The sequence below is a fragment of the Telopea speciosissima genome, chromosome 7 (genome assembly GCF_018873765.1).
Source record: "Telopea speciosissima isolate NSW1024214 ecotype Mountain lineage chromosome 7, Tspe_v1, whole genome shotgun sequence".
Taxonomy (NCBI): domain Eukaryota; kingdom Viridiplantae; phylum Streptophyta; class Magnoliopsida; order Proteales; family Proteaceae; genus Telopea; species Telopea speciosissima.
The window spans coordinates 47,779,595-47,798,915 of record NC_057922.1 but is presented as its reverse complement, the minus strand read 5'-3'; the positions used below and the strand labels follow the sequence as shown (position 1 = coordinate 47,798,915).

The 19,321-nt window shown below is 39.0% G+C and overlaps 1 long non-coding RNA gene across 1 annotated transcript; it reads right to left on the bottom strand.

Moving 5' to 3' along the window:
* Positions 1–17,501: 17,501 nt before the first annotated feature.
* On the bottom strand, positions 17,502–19,314 carry LOC122669407. Its single transcript, XR_006334009.1, has 3 exons — positions 19,262–19,314; positions 19,103–19,173; positions 17,502–17,633 (listed from the first exon to the last, which is right to left on the bottom strand). It is a non-coding gene; the product is annotated as an uncharacterized LOC122669407 (long non-coding RNA).
* Between the last annotated feature and the right edge of the window lie 7 nt (positions 19,315–19,321).

Sequence of the window (19,321 nt, the reverse complement as noted above, 5' to 3'; positions counted from 1 at the left end):
GGGGTGTTTACGTTACATTGACTTCATAGGGGTATATATTAGTATTCAGTTTCTATTTGATATATACTTGAATGGGTATATATTGGTATTCATTTTCTATTTGATATATACTTCAATGGCTATATATTGCCTTCGTTCTCTTTACCATCGGTGTGCCTTCCATCTGTTTGAATAAATGTCTTTGTTATGAGGATATAGTCATAGACAACAAAGGTGTGTTTTCCTCTTGAGCCTCTCTCGTGCGTATGTGGGTGGGACAATTTTTCAAAAGTAGACTTCTTTTGAGAATGTTGGAGTACGCGTGGCAAAATGTAAGCCTTTAGCTTGTGTTGCTTGGATATGGATGGAAATGGGTGGGTGAGGGGACCAACTGCCATTATAAACAAATTGAGGAATCCTACAAATAATGTCATAAATAAGAGGAGAGATGGTTCCAAAAGTCCTTCAAGTTGGAGGCGGTTGTGAATCATTTGGAAGTACTAATGGCTATGGCCCTAAGGTTTTGTTCTGTTTGACAATTTAAGACTTCATATGTGATGGAGAGAAGGGACTGAGAGATACTTGGAATTGGATGAGAATAAAGGGGCCCAATGCAACTCAAAAATCTCAGCAAGTTTCAGTCCAAACTACTTGAGGTGTTTGTGGGGTGGGGGCAACAAAAGGGTCCAATGAACATCACTGAAATTTGTAGTTTCTATAGTATATTGAGCTGTTCCAAGTTTAATTGCTCAACTACTAATTGAGGGAACAGAGAAACTGGTCACTGAAACAAACCCAGATTGGAACAGAGAAACTGGTGACTGCAACAAACCCAGATGGTACGAAGCAGGAGTAGACTATCAGTTCATATGAACTGTCAAACACTTGTTCATATTTAGTTCCACACTTCCACTGAAGGGTAAAACCCAGATCAGTTGAGCACATAAAGCAGATACCGACAACAGGTGTTGGGTGAGGAAAGACACTTAAAATCTGAACACGCCCATGCTGGCCTCTTCAGGTTGTTAAGCCAGCCTTAGAGTTCTCTTACTCTTGGTGACAAAAAAAAAAATGGTTGAAACCTCTTGAAATATCTAACTACTTGTCATTTAAAGGGGACATATGAAAGAAACAAAAAACCAAAAGAGGGTAAGAAGCAATTTAGGTATCTACCATCTACCCAAGTATCACAACCACACAAGGGTATTATGGATTTAATCAGATAATTTTGAACGGTTGAAAGTATTAAGGAAATAGATTCCACACTACCAGCCATTTAGGTCTCCATCAACATCAACATCATCGTCGCCATCTTCTCTCTCAAACATTAAGAGAGAAGAGGAAGAGAAGCCACGCCTGTGACCTGTGTGACCATCTCCATCTTTGTCACATTGTCATCCTTTCTGCTCTGTTGTTAAAAGAGCTGTGAGCACCGGCAGTGGCCAAATTGGATTTTTGAGTATTGAGAAAAGAGTCAAGAATGAGTGAAAAAGAAAGATTCCAACTTCAACACTTTAAGTGTAACCACAGAAATTTGTTGATTTCATTGAGCGTGGGAGCAGCTTGATCTGCCATTCCAACCAGATGAATCCAAGGATTAACTTACCGATATCGGTCACGCTCGCTACATTGGGACACTCAGGTTGTGCTCTCAAGTCAGTGGAACCTGCCTCAGTTGCATATATTCTCACAATAGAGAAAGATCAAGAGATGGAGACAATTTGGGCCCAGTTTTTACCACCCTTCAGGTCTCCTATCAATATCTGATAACAACATTGCCTTGGCTCAACAGAACTTAGCAACATAAAAAACTCTTAATGCATTTACGTGGTTAAGGATTCTCATCTATAACTGGCAGAGGAGATGCTGAAGGCTTCTTTACTTTATAATAGCTGCAATCAGTTCCACAAGTTTTGAAAGACAATGAAGTTATGGCGTAGAACATCCATTCCCATGTGTATATTATATTAAGAGATTTAGAAGCTTAGAGACTACTTAATTGTTCTCTTGTACTCATAAACCCCATAACTAGGAATTAAATTATCACAGAAGCAATACTGTTTTCATGTTTTTTCAATAGATATCACTTTCAACAACTTACAGATTTCATCAAGGTACAAGTAACTGGCACTTATAAGCTACCATGAGATATTTCAACTTGAAGCAGTCTTCATCATTAGGTGTGGTGCCACTTTCAAATCCCCAAAGAAGTGAAAAGAACCCATGCAGGCACTAGTTTCACACAAGATTCAAGCAATCAGAATCAGTGACTGCGACCGATTCCGATCCGAATTGGTTTGAATTGGCCAAAAAGCCTTACAAATACTGCTGGATCGGCCAGAATTGGACGATTGTGATCTGATCCCGATTCCTCGAACTCTGGTTTCACAACTTATTGATAAGGGTTTCAATCAAATTTACTGAGAATGATCTGTTGTTGTTAAGCCACTATGCCTCCTTTCATGTAGCACTGGATTTATCTTTTGTATATATTTCAAGAAGCTCCTTGACTTCTGAACACCCACCCTTTTTTTATTTTCTGATTTACAGATGCAATAATCTTCCTCTTTCTTCAATGATCAGATGTTGAAATTTCCAGAATGACCCCGATTTGAAAAGGTCATTTTTAAGGCTTCAGAAAATCAAGAAGCCTGGTTTGCCAGTTAGTGACATAGTTAAATGGTGGAACAACACTGTAGTTCTGAACTTCTCATGTGTGAGGAAATCCATTACTAGAATGTGTACTGAACAATGGGGCGATTGAAAAACTAGAGATAGAATATAAATGATCAACCATAGTAATAGCCAGTCCAAGATAATGTTAGCGACTCACTACTCACTAGTCATGAGCTAAGTTAAAAATTGAGTAGCAATTAGTCAGAGATCGTAGGTGGGGTGAGATTACCAAGATTCTCATGTTAGTAATCAGTTTACTTGTAGATTTAAATGAGGTGCAAGGTACCTCTTTTATCACATCAATCAAAATCTCAAACCCTAGATTTCTTTGGCCAGCAGACTTTTTTACGCTTCACCAAAAGAAGCTTTTTTCTTCTCTATCTTCAGTTCACCAATATGAAATCTTTTCCATTCTCGTGGGAGATTGATACCCGGGGCCGGCCCTACCAATTGATGCTCTAATTACAATTCAATCATTTGACTAATGCTTTGCACCAATAATAATCTGATTGCCAAGCATCTATATGTTCAGCCCAAGAGGCTATTTATCATTCAGAGAATAAGATAATCACGAAGAGGGATCCCCAAGCAGTTGAAGGGAATGTCTGCTCCTTATAGCACAATTTGATGAACAGTCTTCTTCATGTTGATCTGAAGTCCAGATATGGCTTAATGGTTCCTCAAGTGGCCCCCATATGAGCACCTCGGTTGCTAATGGGCCTACGCAGACTAAGGTATCAATGGCATACATAAAATGAGAAATAAAAGGAGCTATCTATGTCACTCTGATGCCATCATTTGCTCTTGATTCTCTCATCACAACTGATTTGTTCAAAATTTACACTAACATTTAGCGAGCAGGGTCCCTCCAACAGTGAGCTAGAATGCCGACAATCACAGGTCAACACGCTTACATCCAATATCAATAGATTTCATTACGGCATCAAGAACCAGTTGAGTCTTCCTACTAATCTGAGGCCATTTCCTATCAGGTTTGCACCCAGAGCTTTTAATGTTGTTGTCACCTTCATGTCCTCATGGTTCGATAATATGTTACAGCAGTAATGGAAGTCGTTGGGTGAAGATTGGGGAAGAAGTTGAATACCTCTCCCCTATATCTTAAACTCCCCACTCAAGCTGGAGAATAAATGGCATACCTGCCCAGCTTGCTGAAGAGGATATAGAACTACAGTGACTTGATTCCTTTGGTGAACACATCAGCTAGCTGATTCCCCGTCTTCACAAAGGAAGTGCAAATGTAACAGGAGTCAATATTTTCCTTGATGAAGTGATGATCAACCTCAACATGTTTTGTACGATCATGTTGCACCACTTAAGAGGTATGCTAATGGTAGCTTTGTTGCCAAAGTACAACCGCATGGGGCCCCCTCAGCCTCAAACCCCATCTCTTGGACTAGTTTCTTTAACCATAGGAGTTCATAGACTCTATGTACCATGGCTCTAAATTCTACCTCTGCACTTGATCTAGCCACCAAAGATTGCTTCTTAATTCTCTAGATAACCAGGTTCCCACCTATAAAGGTGCAATATCCTGATGTAGATCTTCTATCTATAACAGAACCTGCCCAATCGGCATCAGTGTACACCTCAATTTTCATGTGGTCAAGTCTAAAGAACAACAATCATTTTCCTAGGCTAGACTTCAAGTACTTGAGAATATAATACATTGCATATAAATGCCCACTCCTAAGCGCATGCATGAACTAACTTACTACCTCAACAACATAAGCAATATCCAGAAGTGTAAGGGAGAGGCAGATAAACTTCCCTACCAATCTCTGATACTACCTTGCATCAATTATAGGATGTCCACCATCATCACCAAGTTTATGATTTTGATCAATAGGTGAGTTGATAGGTTAACAACCCAACACCCAGTCTCTCGCAAAAACTTTCTTGGACAGATGTTAATGCCCTTTTTTACCTTGAGAGTTCAATTCCCAAGAAGTATCTCCATGGACCAAGGTCTTTAATCTCAAACTGTTGAGCTAAGTAGGATTTGAGCTTCTTTATTTTGTCTTGGTCATTCCCAGCTACTACAATCCACATAGACAATTAAGATTATAATATTACCACCACCTTGACGGATGAACAATGTATGATCAGCTTGACTCTGGGTGTATCCAGCCTTCAGAATAGCTTGTCCAAACCACGCAAACCAAGCCTTTGGAGACTGTTTAAGACCATAAAGGGCTTTCTTAAAGCGGCACACTTTACCTTCAATTGTAGGACACTTTAGGCCAGGGGAACTTGCATACACACATCCTCCACCAAGCCCCCATGGAGATATGCCTTAACATCCAACTAATATAGTAGCCAATCCCTGCCCTGAGAAAAGGACTCTTATCAAGTTGTGCTTAGCCACTAGGGCAAATGTCTCTTGATAGTCAATTACATACACTTAACTATATCCCTTGGCTACCAACCTAACCTTATATCTTTCAATGGTGCTATATGATCGGTACTTAATTGAGTAGACCAATCTACAACCTACGAGCACTCTTCCTTCTGGAGGGTCTATAAGATCCCAAGTAAAATTCTTCTTAAAAGACCTCATCTCTTCACATAGAGCTTCCTCCCACTTGGGACTAGTCATGGCCTCGGAGCCTCGCTAACATTCTTGGGGAATAGGAATTGAAGAACGGGCAGTCGATAAGCAAAACCTATAGGAGAGATTGCATCATAGGAAAAAAAAACTTGGCTATAAGGTTATTACAAGCTCTTAATCCTTTTTGAACAACAAAGGGGAGATCTAACTCAGAAGGAAGAAGAGGAGTATTACTTGACTCAGCAACGATAGGTAAAGGGAGTGGATCTAGATCTGAAGTGGATAGTTGGCAAATCTTCTTTTCTCTTCTTTGGTATACCAGTACCTCCTGCTTGACACCTCCCAAAAAGCTAGGTTCCCCTTCTATACCGGCTCCCCTCAGTTTGATGGGGACACACCAACATCTACATCCCTGGGTTTTCCAACATCATAGAGAAATGGAGGAATATACAAGGAAAATGAAGGAATAGAAAATGGGTGATAATCAACTACCTCTTCACTATCACACCCACTCTCCCTTTGACGAGGTAGTCTAGAAGGAGATAAAAAACCTATGATTTGCAGCTTTTTTGCTTATTGACTAGTTGCCCTGGCGAGCCCTCATATCTGGTAATAAAATCTATGATTTGCTTCAGAGAATTTTTTAGGCCCCTTGCAAAGATAATTGTGTCATCCGCAAAGAGACTATGGGAAATTCCTGGACAGCCCCTAGGGAGTTGGAAATATCTCGCTCTCCCTTCCACGAATAAAGATCTAAGCCCCCTGCTTAATACTTCCTCTGCAATAATCAAAAGAGCTGGGGACAGGAGGTCACTTTGTCTCACCCCCTGGAAGATTTGAAAAACCCTGTAGGGCCTCTATTCATAATATAGAAAACCAACAATTTTCCACAATTTTCCTAACCAGAGTAATCCAGGGAGTGGTGAAACCAAACTTTTCTAAGACTTCGTATAGGAAATCCCACTCAAGCCAGTAATACGCCTTGGTCATGTCCAATTTGAGGACCACATTCCCCCCACGAGTCTTCCTATTTATGTCATGCATCACTTCCTGAACCAATGCAATATTATCATGGATGCAATGGCCTTGAACCAAACCCCCTTGTTCCTCAGAAATAATTGAAGGAAGAATAGGAGACAATCTAGAGGAGATGACCTTAGCAATAAGTTTGTAAGAAATTGCAAAGACTAATAGGGCGAAAGTCAGACATTACCTCAGGATCGTCTTTCTTGGGAATGAGCACCAGGTGAGCAGAAGTATAACTCCTGGGTAAGAAACCCCCGCCAAAAAAATCCTTGACCGCGTCCCACACATCGTTGCCAACAATCTCCCAACAAGCAGTGAAAAAGCAGCCAGAAAAACCATCCGGACCCAAGGTACTGTCAGCCGGCAGATCAAAGATCGCTTTCTTCACCTCCTCGAACAAAGAGCTAGCCAGCAAATTCACATTATCTTATTCAATGACTAGCTGGAGGATATACTACTGTAAATGATCATCCCTATGAGAATCTTGGGAAGAAAAAGCTTCTGCAAAAAATCTGATTGCTTCACCTTCTACTCTGTCTTCACCCGTCACCCAAGCTCCATTACTATTTTTAATTTTGTTCACTCCCTTACGTTGCCTACAAACATTGACCATTGTATGGAAGAACTTGGTGTTTCTGTCTCCCTCTTTCAACCACCTCACCTAAAATTTTTGTCTCCAGAAGATCTCTTCCTATAACAAAATCTCATGTAAGGCCTTCTTCGTTGTTTCCAATTCTTCTCTACTAACATCACTTGGATGTTGATCAAACAAAACCTCCATACGACACACTATCCTCTGTATTTCGAATGCTTTGGTGGATGTTACCAAAAATAAATTCATTCAAACTGCAGAGATGAGAGCGAAGAGTCTTCAATTTAGAAAAAAAGAATATAGAGAGGAGAGCCCAACACCGGAATAGACCAAGGTTGTCTAACACAATTTAAGAAGTCAGGATGAGAGATCCACATCTGCTGAAATTTAAAAGAAGAGACTTTGGTTGCCCCTTGAAGAGAGCAATCAAGCTGTATGGGCGATTGATCAGAATAAGTTATATTATGGTGGATAACTCAGCTCATTGCAAATAAATTCGCCCAATGATCATTAAACAAGAATCTGTCCAGACGAGCCAGGATTTCCCCCTCCCCTCTTGATTGTTAGACCATGTAAACATGCTCCCCTCATAAGCTCCATCAACCAACGCCGCATCATTAATAAACTTTCCAAAATCATTAAGGACATAGAACATGCAGCTCTTCCCCCTAACTTTTCCATGGGGTTAAGAATTGCGTTGAAGTCCCCTCCATTCACCCAGGGCAAGTTAATGTCAGCCGCACCCTCCAACAAGCTTGACCAAAGCATTCTTTGTTCCCTTGCTGTACACAACGCATGAACAAACGTGACCATAACCAGAATAAACCAAGATTGTCTAACACAATTTAAGAAGTCAGGATGAGAGATCCACATTTGCTGAAATTTAAAAGAAGAGACTCTGGTTGCCCCTTGAAGAGAGCAATCAAGCTGGATGGGCGAGTGATCAGAATAAGTTCTATTATGGTGGATAACTTAGCTCATTGCAAATAAACTCGCCTAATGATCATTAAACAAGAATCTGTCCAGGCGAGCTAGGATTTCCCCCTCCCCTCTTGATTGTTAGACCGTGTATACATGCTCCCTTCATAACCTCCATCAACCAATGCCGCATCATTAATAAACTTTCCAAAATCATTCAAGGACATAGAATATGCAGCTCTTCCCCCTAACTTTTCCATGGGGTTAAGAATTGCATTGAAATCCCCTCCATTCGCCTAGGCCAAGTTAATGTCAGCCGCTTCCTCCAACAAGCTTGACCAAAGCATTCTTCATTCCCTTGCCGTACACAATGCATGAACAAACGTGACCATAATTTTTGTAGAAGACTGCAAGTTGCACTCCAAAGACACATATTGCAAGTGTCCTTTAATCACCGAAACTTGAAGCTCACCCTTCCAGAAAACCTAAATTCTATCCCCATACTCCGTGCCGTTAGAGCAAACAGCATCCATACCCAAATTCTTCATAATTCTTGAAGAATTAGAGAAATAAATTTTAGGTTCTGCAATCGCCACCATAACAATCTTCAAAGACGCTATAACAGTTTTCAAATGCCTTAAGGAAGGCTTATTCCCCACGTCCCTGATATTCCAGAATAAATAATTCATTAAGAACTCAAAGAATGAGAAACCATGGATCCCATAGATCTTTTCACCGACGCACTTCCTCTTGCATTTCTCTAGGAGTAGGATCTCTGCCAACCGAATCTTCATCTAAATGAAGTGTTGGACCCTTTTTTGCCACCATACACGCCATAAATGTGCTGTAACTATTGTGAACATCTGCATATGATTGATGAAGAGCATAGAGAGCTTCTTTCCAATCTAAAATATGTTTCCCTTTACTGACAAAGAAGTCATCTTTGGTGAAGAGGGGAACTGGCGTTGCATTCAAACGCGACCTCACCATTGCCCTCAAAGTTTCCTTTGTCCTCAGAAATCAATCCTCAATCAAATTCGGTTTCAATTTCAAGCAGAGTATCTTCCAAGATGTTTTCCAACCGTGGGTTAAACTGATGACCTTCCGGTCACCAAACCAAGCGAGAACCTTCAATGCTATTCTCAACTCCATTGCCCTCTTTTCGATTCTCGATACCATCCCCTTGTCGTTGTAGAGAACCATGTGCCTCAACGCTTTGGATTCCCAAGGAGACTGAATCTGCCATAAGTTCTCACCGAATTTCCAAAGGAGTACTCCTCCATGCTCCGCCATCTATAACAATCACCACCTCCGGGCTTTCCTCCGCGTCCTTCACCACAATCTGTTTTCCTTTATCAGAATTCCGCGCAGCCGAGATCTTAGCAGCTTTCTCTTGGATTGTAGCCTCCTCTTTCTCCTTAACACCCGTCAATACTTGGGCCTTTTGATGCGTGGAGACCTTCGTGTCCATCCTGTTTATGCCTATCACCTTTCCTCAATTTTTCCTTCTACAGTTTTCCATCGAATGGCCAATCTTAGAGCAACTCAAACAAAAGGAAGGTATGCGATCATATTCAATCTTTTGAAAGAAACCTGAAGATCCACACCCAATCCAGACCCGGTCTGGATGATTGGCACGATAATCCAACTCAACGCAAGCCCTAGCAGCCACCGTCCTCTTGCACCCTGCAGTCGCCCCATCAATCTTCAAAACCTTTCCCATTGTGCCTGCAATAGAAAGGAAAAAATTCCTCTAGTAAGGATTCATGGGAAGGTTAGGGAATGAAATCCAAACAGGAGCAATGGATGATTCCATTCCAGCTGTGAAAAACCGTGTCCACTTGAAAAATCTGAGGGGAAAATCTTGTATAGAAATATGCTCTTTCAACCAAACCCTAACAAAATCTGTGTGGTTTAAAAAACGTAGGAGGAGATGACGAGAATCCAACGTTGAAATCATCACATCCATCGAAAGATGAAAGGCCGATTGTAGGGACTTCTTAATGTAAAAAATTGATGGCCTCCTGTAGGCACACTTTGCGACCAGAGCGAGGTAGAATGGTTCTTCTGATAATGCAATTTTCTCTGCCGAAAAGAAAACTGTAGGTGCTCCCAGGCATAGTTCAAGAACTCCGAGTTTCCTCGATTTTTGGAAAAAATGAGATGAGACCTAAGTCGAGTCCCAAAAGTGTGAGATCTCGTTTTGAACCTTTTTTATGAGGCATCTTGTCCATATCTCGCTGAGGATCTCGGATCGATATCTCGATTTGATCCATTTTTAATGCCCATCTATCCTTTTAATGGCCCATCTACCATTTTAATGCCCACCTAACTTACTCTTTTAATGCCCATCTATGGCAAACTATGTGCAAAACTACAGCAATACTATGACATGGGAATTCTATGTGGATATGGTTGGGGTTGAATACATTAACATATCATATTTTATGTAACATTTGTTTAAAGATTGATGTATTGTACACTTTAACATTTCTAATGCTTATTTAAGTTGTTTTACATTAATTGAATGTTTTGATTGTTTTTTATTACTATACTATGTGTAGAGTAGGGTAATTTAGTACGTCGTCGTCCTCGATGCCTACCAACCTATGGTCCAAAGTGTAACTCATATTTGGACTTTGTTTTTACAAAATCTGATAGCGTCATTATGTTTAAATGGCCTAAAATAGGCTGAATACCAAGTTTCAAACCCAAACTAGGTCTAAAACCCACCGAGATGAGGCTTCGAGTCGGAAAAAAAAAAATGCACCAACTCGCTGAGATCTCGGCTCGACTCGATTTTTCCCAGAACTGAGTTGGTACCGAGATCCGAGTTTTAGAATCTTGCTCCCAGGTGACACGATGGGGTCTTGACAACAATATTAGAAGACAAACGAGAGGAATTCTGCGACACCACCACTGCAAAGGATCAGGGAGGAGCCAAGGGAGATTTGGATGCAGAGGATGTTTTCTCTCTACTCTCGACTGTCCGTCAGTTGAAGAACCTCCGGCGGACAATCCCCCCATGACAGGGGAGGATCGGCCATGGCAACTCGAAAAGAGTACTTTATCCCTATGCTAAAACATAAAAAATAAAAGTACAATGCTACCCTTTATTCATCTTCAACCTAAAACACCCATACCCTTGGGAGTAAAAACCGATGATGCTCACTTACCTTTCTTCTTCTTCTTCTTCCTCCTGCAACTCCACCTCCACCCCTTTTGCTAGTCCTACCTCCAATCTCCGCCCTTTGCAACTCCCCACCCCCGCCACGTATTTGTTGTCCCTCCCTCACCCCCAGCCCACTGCTTGTGCAACTCCTTAATGTGGTTCTATGTCACCTTACGATTAGGGTTTAGAAACAGGTGAAAGTCCAGAATCATAGAAAGGAACCAAAATCAGATTTCAAGAGAATTTCACTATGAGATGATCATCAAGTCTGATCTAGACAATATTCTAGTCGAGTAAACTACTTATCAGTGAGAATATTTCAATCCCTAAAATTTTAAAACAATCCAATGGTGAGAAAAAAAACTTGATCACGTAATGTCTTAGATTAGCCAACGGAGTTTACATATTGGCCCTATTTAAAAAAAAAAAACTAGTGCAAAATAAATTTCAAACCAGAAATATATATATATATATATATATATATATATATATATATATGGGCAGAATTGTGGGTTAGAAAGAGAGAATGAGAGAATGAAATAACTTATTCTCATTGATAGGTAAGCTCGAGGGGAAAATACAAAGGGAGTGAAATAGGCGATGTGGGACTAAACCCACATAGCCAACTGTAGACATAATTATCCCTAACTAACGATCTCTATAAGAGCAGTGACTTAAACCTAATAACATAGGAATTAAACTACCCCAAAAGGATCAGAATACCCCCACGGTATTCTGGATTACATATTCCAACACTCCCCCTCAAGCTGGATTATACAAATAAGAGAAGAAGGAAAATCCAGCTTGAACTAAATAAAAAAGAACTCCATAATAATGCTAACACTCCCCCTCAAGTTGGCGCATACAAGGTACTAATGCCCAACTTGAACAAAATGGGAAAAAACTAAGTTGCAACAGAATCCATCTTGACATATGAATGTAGCACCCAAATAAACCTTTAATAACTTGAAAAAATAGATCTTCAAAATTTGGGCAGACTTGATCAGGAAATCGGGACTGGAATGTCTTCCAAAAAAAGGCAGCTTTCACCAATCTTCTATTGCTGTCTAGTGATGAATCTCTGAATGATAATCTTGAAGATAAGTAACTAGGGTAGCGAGCAGATGAATCAAGTAGCAGAAAAGATCAAGCAGTGAAAAAATCAATCCAACTGTAGAACCTCATATAGGCAAGAAATAACCAAACATCTTCAATACTTTAATACCAATCTCCCCCTTACGGCAAACTCAACCCAATAATGAAGGATACCCAATAGCAATGGTGGAAACACTGATCTTCTATGTTTTGCACCAAGTGTTCCTGCAAGTTCTGCTTTTTGCAATGGCTGTAGGTATATTGTACATAATCCCCCCCTCACGTGTAATAGTACATGTGGACAGAAAATGGAGATGCTGTAAGAAATAGTGCAAAAGTATAATATTTCGAAATTTTCCAGAAGGTGTTAAGCGTAATGGAAAGAGAAGAAATGGCAATTTAGAGAATACCATAAACTTTCAAGGTGGTTATGGGTATACGTCAAAGGTATGATATGGGAGGTGGAGAAGTGAAAAGAAGCAGTGGGATAATGAATTATGGAAAAAAACAATGCAACAGAGAAATTGTCTACCTTCTTTAAATGATTAAACAAACACTTTTGATGGAAACTCCTGCAAGGGAGAAACATCTAACTGCAATAGTCAAATCTAATAAGTATACAAATCTGATTTGGAGCAAGGAAAGGCTCCAATCTTCAAGGCTTGATCAATCCTCAAACAAGGAAGAACAACTGCGTAAAACTCCAATTTATAAACTCTCACATGTTGGCAGAATTGATGTAATAAGCTTCAACAAAAACTTGGATCAGATCTGAATTAGTAAAAGCTCCAAAAGTAAGTTGGATATAAACCAATAGAAGAGCTTCACACTACTGAATAGGTTCGTAGTTGCAACTAATAATCTTGGAACACGCTGTTGTAATCCCAAATAAGCTGATCTCCAGGGTAGTAGATTCGAGTCTTCGACAATGAAAAAAATTCGATCTCCAATAGAAAGATACTCAGTCTCAATAATAGGGCAACAGTAGTCCATATAAAGGTAGCAATATCATATAAGCCAGTCATGCTTACAAAAGCCAATCAATAAAACCAGCAAATATAAAATAATAACTCAACAGATCCAATAGGTAGTTGAAGCAGCCAGCCACATAGGAATCAATAAAATAGGTTGATAATTGGAAAAATCGAGCCATAAGATGAATCTGAATTTTTTTCAATAATAAATCGATGATTGAAGCTGAAACTTGGGTCGAATACTCCTCTGATGGTGATAAAAGTTCCCTCAAAATATCAGCAAGAGATCCCTTCCCCTAAGATCGATTAAAGTCAGGGTTTTGTAAAAAACCCTGAAAGTTGAGATTGATTTTAGGGAAGGGGGCTTCAAAAAAAAATTGATGATGACTTGTCAAAGATTGATGATGTATTTGAATAGATGCTGTCCTCTGCGGCTTGAATGGATCTCCAATACGAATAACCATTCTCTTTTTGTGTTTGAGACTTGATCTTTAAGAGGGAGAAACACCAAAAATGGCATACAAAATAGGGCAACAGCTATCTTGTGTTATAGAACTTCTTCAAACCATGAATAGTTGAAGTAGAATGTCCCTCTTGATGGTAGAAACACCTCCAAAAATCTCCAACAGCAGCAAGCAACCCTAACCCTTAAATTGATATGTGTCAGGGTTTTGTAAAACCCTGAAAAGGAGGATCGCTTGGGGTTAGGGGTCTTCAAACACTTGGAAAGAGGCTAATACTGAGGTCGAGTGGTCCTTGTAGTTGGAGTAATCAGCCTTCAAAAAATTAGCAAAAACTGAAACCTAAAAGTCAGGGTTTTTAGTAGGTAACCAAATTAGCAGGTTAAGGAAGTTTTGTTGTAGAAACAAATCCAACCATCTCAGAAAAGGTCCAAACTTAGGCCAAGTAGGGCTTGTAGTAGTAGGGAATCACCCCCAAAATTCAACTGCATCGGAAAAGGGAAACCCTAAAATCGATTGGAGTTGGGGTTTTTTAAAACCCTGACAAGTTGAGATCGATTAGGGTAGGGGCTGGAATGGTTAATGAGAGATGGAGAAAAAGATAAAAGGGAAGTAGGACATTGGAATAGGATAGTAAGGTGCTGGAAAAGATAGCAAGGAGAGCTCCAATGGTGGAAGGTCAGCCTTCTATGATGATAAGGTTCTGATCTCCAAAGAATTCTGGGAAACTCCAAATTGCAGAGATGGTTCCGGCAGTTTTTAATAGAAAAAAAATAGATATAATGGAGGAGGGCAGCAACTAAATCATTGAATATTGTATTTATCTCATTAGTGCTGCCCCCTTACAAGGATGAGAAGAAAAAAAAACAGAAGAAGGAGAAGCGGAGAAAGAGAGAAGAAGGGAGAGATCGATTGAAGAGATGCAGTAGGTTTTTTTCTCTTTTTCTAACCTAGATCAAATCTGTTTTAATAGCATGTTAGCAGAACTGATACCAAAAAATTGAAGCAATAACAGATAGAAGACCATATAAATCTTCGATCATCAAATCAGCAAAACAATGTTTGCATAATCACAAGTATGAAAAAAGAGATAGGTTGGAGGGTAGCAACTAGATCATTGGATCACCCCATTAATGCTGCCCTCTTACAAGGATGAGAACCAAAAAAGAAGAGGAAGGAAAAGCCGAGAGAGAGAAAAAAGGGAGAAGTTGATTGAAGAAAAAAGAGTTTTTTTTTTTTCTTTCTAACCTAGATAGGCGAAAAAAAAAATAATTACGTAATGTCTTCCGGAGTTTACATATTGGCCCTATTTTAAAAAAAAAAAAAAAAAAAAAAAAAAAAGCCTAGTGCAAAATAAATTTCAAACCAGAAATATATATATATAGGAAAAAACTAATACTATTTACCCCATTTCTTGCAAAAAAACAAATATAGGAAAGAAGGGTTTACCTTCAAATTCAAATCTTGCACAAAATCTTCACTCGAATCCAGAAAATAATCGATGTAGATGTGTTGTACTACTCCACAAGGCCTAGATACAGAGAAGGATTGAATCTTTTTTTTCTTCCAAAAATCAGGATTTTTGGGACTCCATAGAGGTTTTTGGTTGAAACGCAAGCAAGAGTCAGCATTTCGAACGAAAAATTGACATTTCGATTGTATATAATGGGAATGTAACATTTCACCGAAACAACCAATATGTTTTGGTCATCTCGGCATTTTGAGCGAAATTTCGGTCAAAACTTTATAATTGTAACAAACTAGGATTTAAACCCAATACCTGCAAAGTAGAAGAGAGAGGAGAGAGTGATGGTAGAAGGAGAGACGAGATTTGCTGAACCACGATAGATTCCACTTAGTCTATCGTGATGATGCTCTATTCTATTTATAGGAGAGTAAACAGACTGTTAGTAGGAATTCTACTAAGAGTCAAAGTACAGTTACAATAGGAAATAAAACAAGACTCAAACTAGAATTAACCTAAGACTCAACTACTAACTCATAAATACGATAGGGACAACCCCCCTTATCGTGACAGCCACTTACCACTGAAGTACCGTGGTACATATCTTAACAGTAATCTTCCTGAAGCACATAGTGTTTCGTTTCGAACCAGCTAAAAAACCGAATTATTTTGCAAAATTCGATCGTTTCAAACAATATTGCTTGTCCTAAGCAATGTCTTCACACATGGAACCACATTTCCTCAATCTGTGTATGGTACTAAGTGGGTATATAGCCTTTGCTAGACCATTTCAAGAAGGCATTATGGCGTTTTACAAGGTGGGTGATATCATCCGGAAATGCTGACCAGTGGCATTGTCCCTAGAAGGTTGTGTTTGGAGTCGGGAATGAATCAAACAATGGAGAATTCAAATGAGGATTCCTGTTCAATCTGAAGATATATATATTAATGACGTCAAGCCAGGGCCTTATGGACTGAAAGCTCAAAGCCATAGTCTTAAAATTGCAAAAGGAGGCAACCACCAACCCATATGAGCTACAACCCCAAGGTTTTCCAGGAATTTGAATGATTTAGAGTTGCAAAATGCTACTGATCTTTACCTCTTAAAAGAGTGTGGTCAGTGATACTTTGAAGGCAGATTGGTGGAGCTGGTCTCAAGAGTCGACTGAGATTTTTTTCTGTTAAATCAATGGCAGTGATGCTTAGAAGAAGTGAACGCAACAATGATTATCCTTGATACAATAAGCTTTGGAAAAGAAGGTCCAAGTAATAGCCTACTTTTTTATGGACTACTTGCAAAAACAAAATTCTTATGGCAGACCACCTGATTAACATAGGCTGAAATATACCTCATACCTGCAACATGTTCAAACTAAGGCAGTAAACAGGTAAATTGATAACCATTGACAACCTATGTGAGAGTAACAGCAATACAGGTAAGGGGGGGGGGGGGAAAGGATCATCAGATGATTCAAGAGAATATAATGCAATAGCTTTAGTGGTTAGAAGGAGGGGGGAACAACTAATTCCAGCTACCACTGCTCCATGCAGAACCAATATTCACCAACTATTGGTAGTGATTAGCAATTGCTAGAATTAGTGATGACAGCTGCATGGAGCAATATGTAACCAGGTTCTCAATGAAGTAAAATTGGATAAGCGTGTTGCAATCACATAAACTTATTCACCAAGTTGTGGTAATTCAATACAATAAAGATTGCCGTATCAATGAACAAATTTATAAATAGGCTGCCTGCAATAAGGATATATGATAACTAATTTTCTAATTCAACCCAAAAAAGATAAAACAAAGAACACAACAATAGGATAAAAACACAATCATAAATTGATATTCTAATACACTTTCAATTTGGGGCGTAAGAGATAAAGTTTATTACATAGTCAATTATTAATCATCAGATTCTTGGAAGGTTTGGATATATAATAACAAATTTTCTACTTCAACCAAAGAACACAACAACAGGATAGAAACACAATCATAAATTGATATTCTAATACACTTTCACTTTGGGGTGTAAGAGATAAAGTTTATTACATAGTCCATTATTTCTTAAGTAATGCAGGCTATGTAACCATGAACCACAAGAGAGAGAGAGAGAGAAGTCACAGATCTCAGTGTTGCAAAACCAGAGAAACAGAGAAAAATGTTACTTTGGAATGTTCAAGCATACACACAGAATCTACAATTCTTGAGAGAGAGAGAGAGAGAGAGAGAGAGAGAGAATGTAGTTCCTGGAATTAGGAAAGTAGATTTCCTTGCAAAAATACAATTTTTTTAATTGGAGAGAAAGAGAGATGGAGTGTTCCTTGTATTAAGGGAAGTATATTTCCTTAATAAAGGCAATGTAAAGGAATTGTCAAAGAAGGTAGTAAGATAGTAACATTATGGAGGGAATTTCAAGCAAAAGCTGATATTATAGAGGGTGTTTTCATCAAGTCAAAAAGTATAGCATACAATCAAAAGTTCATTCATATATATATATATATAAAGGAAAATTTCACGTGCCTCCCCTGAGGCATCACGCAATTACAAAAACACCCCTCAGAGTTGGAAATTCTGAGGTGTACCTGTAAGTGGGAAACACACTACACTCAACAAACATGATAGTGTATTATAAAACAATCATAAGATAGGAAATCCTCAAACCTGGTCCTGGGGATATAAGAACTCCTCTTGGATTTTTCCTGTAAATATGACAAAACAAATTCACTTATAGTGGATATCTAGAGATGTGAAAATGCCCATAACTACTCAGATGATTATGCCAACAGGACATTACCTTGATCTCGCTAACTGAGGTGGCATGTCCATGTTCAAGGGAAACCTTTGGATGCCCCAGTACGGAGGAGTGATTTGATTCAGATTGAAGGAACTAAAAGAGCTAGGGGCAGACCTAAAATGACCTAAGGTTGAGTTGTTGTTGATAAGAATCCATGTACACCAATTGGAAAATAAATTAACTACGACCCTGAAGTGGAAAAAAAAACTGCAGCGCTTTGAGAGATATTGAGTTACTTTAGTGCCCGCTTGATAACCTTACGGGTGTTTCTGTTCTGGTTATGTGCTGAGAAACAGCAAAACGGTTTTTTCATTTTCTGTGCTGAGAAACTGTTTTTAACCCGCTTAGTAAACCTGTTCTGGAAACGTTTCCAGAAGACAATTGGAGCACCATTGGTGCTTGATAAAATCTGTTTCTGAGAATATGTAATGTGACCAATTTTAATAATATTTGCCTTGAATAATGTACTTTAGATAATAAAGGTTAAAATAAACTCTTACATTAGTTTGCTGTATATTTACAAAAGAGATTTTTAAGTAGCAGCACAATCAGATCTCAGAATGGACCCTAAACTGGGTCTAGTTCTTCTCCTGGGTTACTCTCCTAAACCCCAAAAGATGGGCTGAATCTGAATAACAGATCAGCCTGCAGTTACAGATGGTTCTTACTAATAAGAAGCCTTATTATCAGCAACAATAAATTTTTTAAAAAAAAACATCCACCATAAAACTGCATTTTTTGGATCTAATAATATCTTAACAAGAACAAACCTGATATATTGTAAAGTGTGAAAGCATTGAATTCTCTCTCTTCAAAGCTTTTAAATAGATTAAAATGCTGCAATACAAAAGTAAAGCAACAATAAAATGACTGCACATGATGAGTACAGGACCCATCATGTGAGTCCTACCAAAATAGAGCAAATCACAAGAAAAAAGGAAAAAGGTTTTGTCGGGCCATCCAGGCTGGGCCAACTGTGGAGTCTCAATCTTATCAGAAAGAAGGCTCAGTTAGTTGGATTCAGATATAGGAAGGTTCAATGTGATGTTTAAAGCTAGTTAGATGTATCAAGAACTCGGATACCATCCAAAGCTGCACACCAAAGAAAGAACTGCACTCTTGAAGATGAAACAGAGATCAATATACCTGTATATGAGGGAAAGATGGGAATCTCAAGAGTATAATATTACACTTCGCTAGTATTTAAGAATGGCTGATCCTTGTCCAGAGCATCCTGGCTGAATTGTGATGGGAGCAAACTTAAGGAAGGATTTCCCCCCCTTAATTATAGGGAATTGAGGTATTTTTCCCATATCAAATCATATGCATGAAATGGGCAGTGACACTTCACTGAGTAGAGAGAAATTTTCTTACTTCTTTAACTCCTCCACAGTAAATTCATCATTTTGGTACACCTCAAAGTTGCAACCCAGGTCTCCTATATACTTCATAGACCAGAAAAGGTAAACCCGATTAGAGAAAATCTTTTCCGGTTTGCGTACATAAAATACAAAATAGAAAGTTAGAAGATACCTGACAAAGATTGTAAGTGAAACTGTCATAATTATGGATGACAATGATCGGATGGTCGGA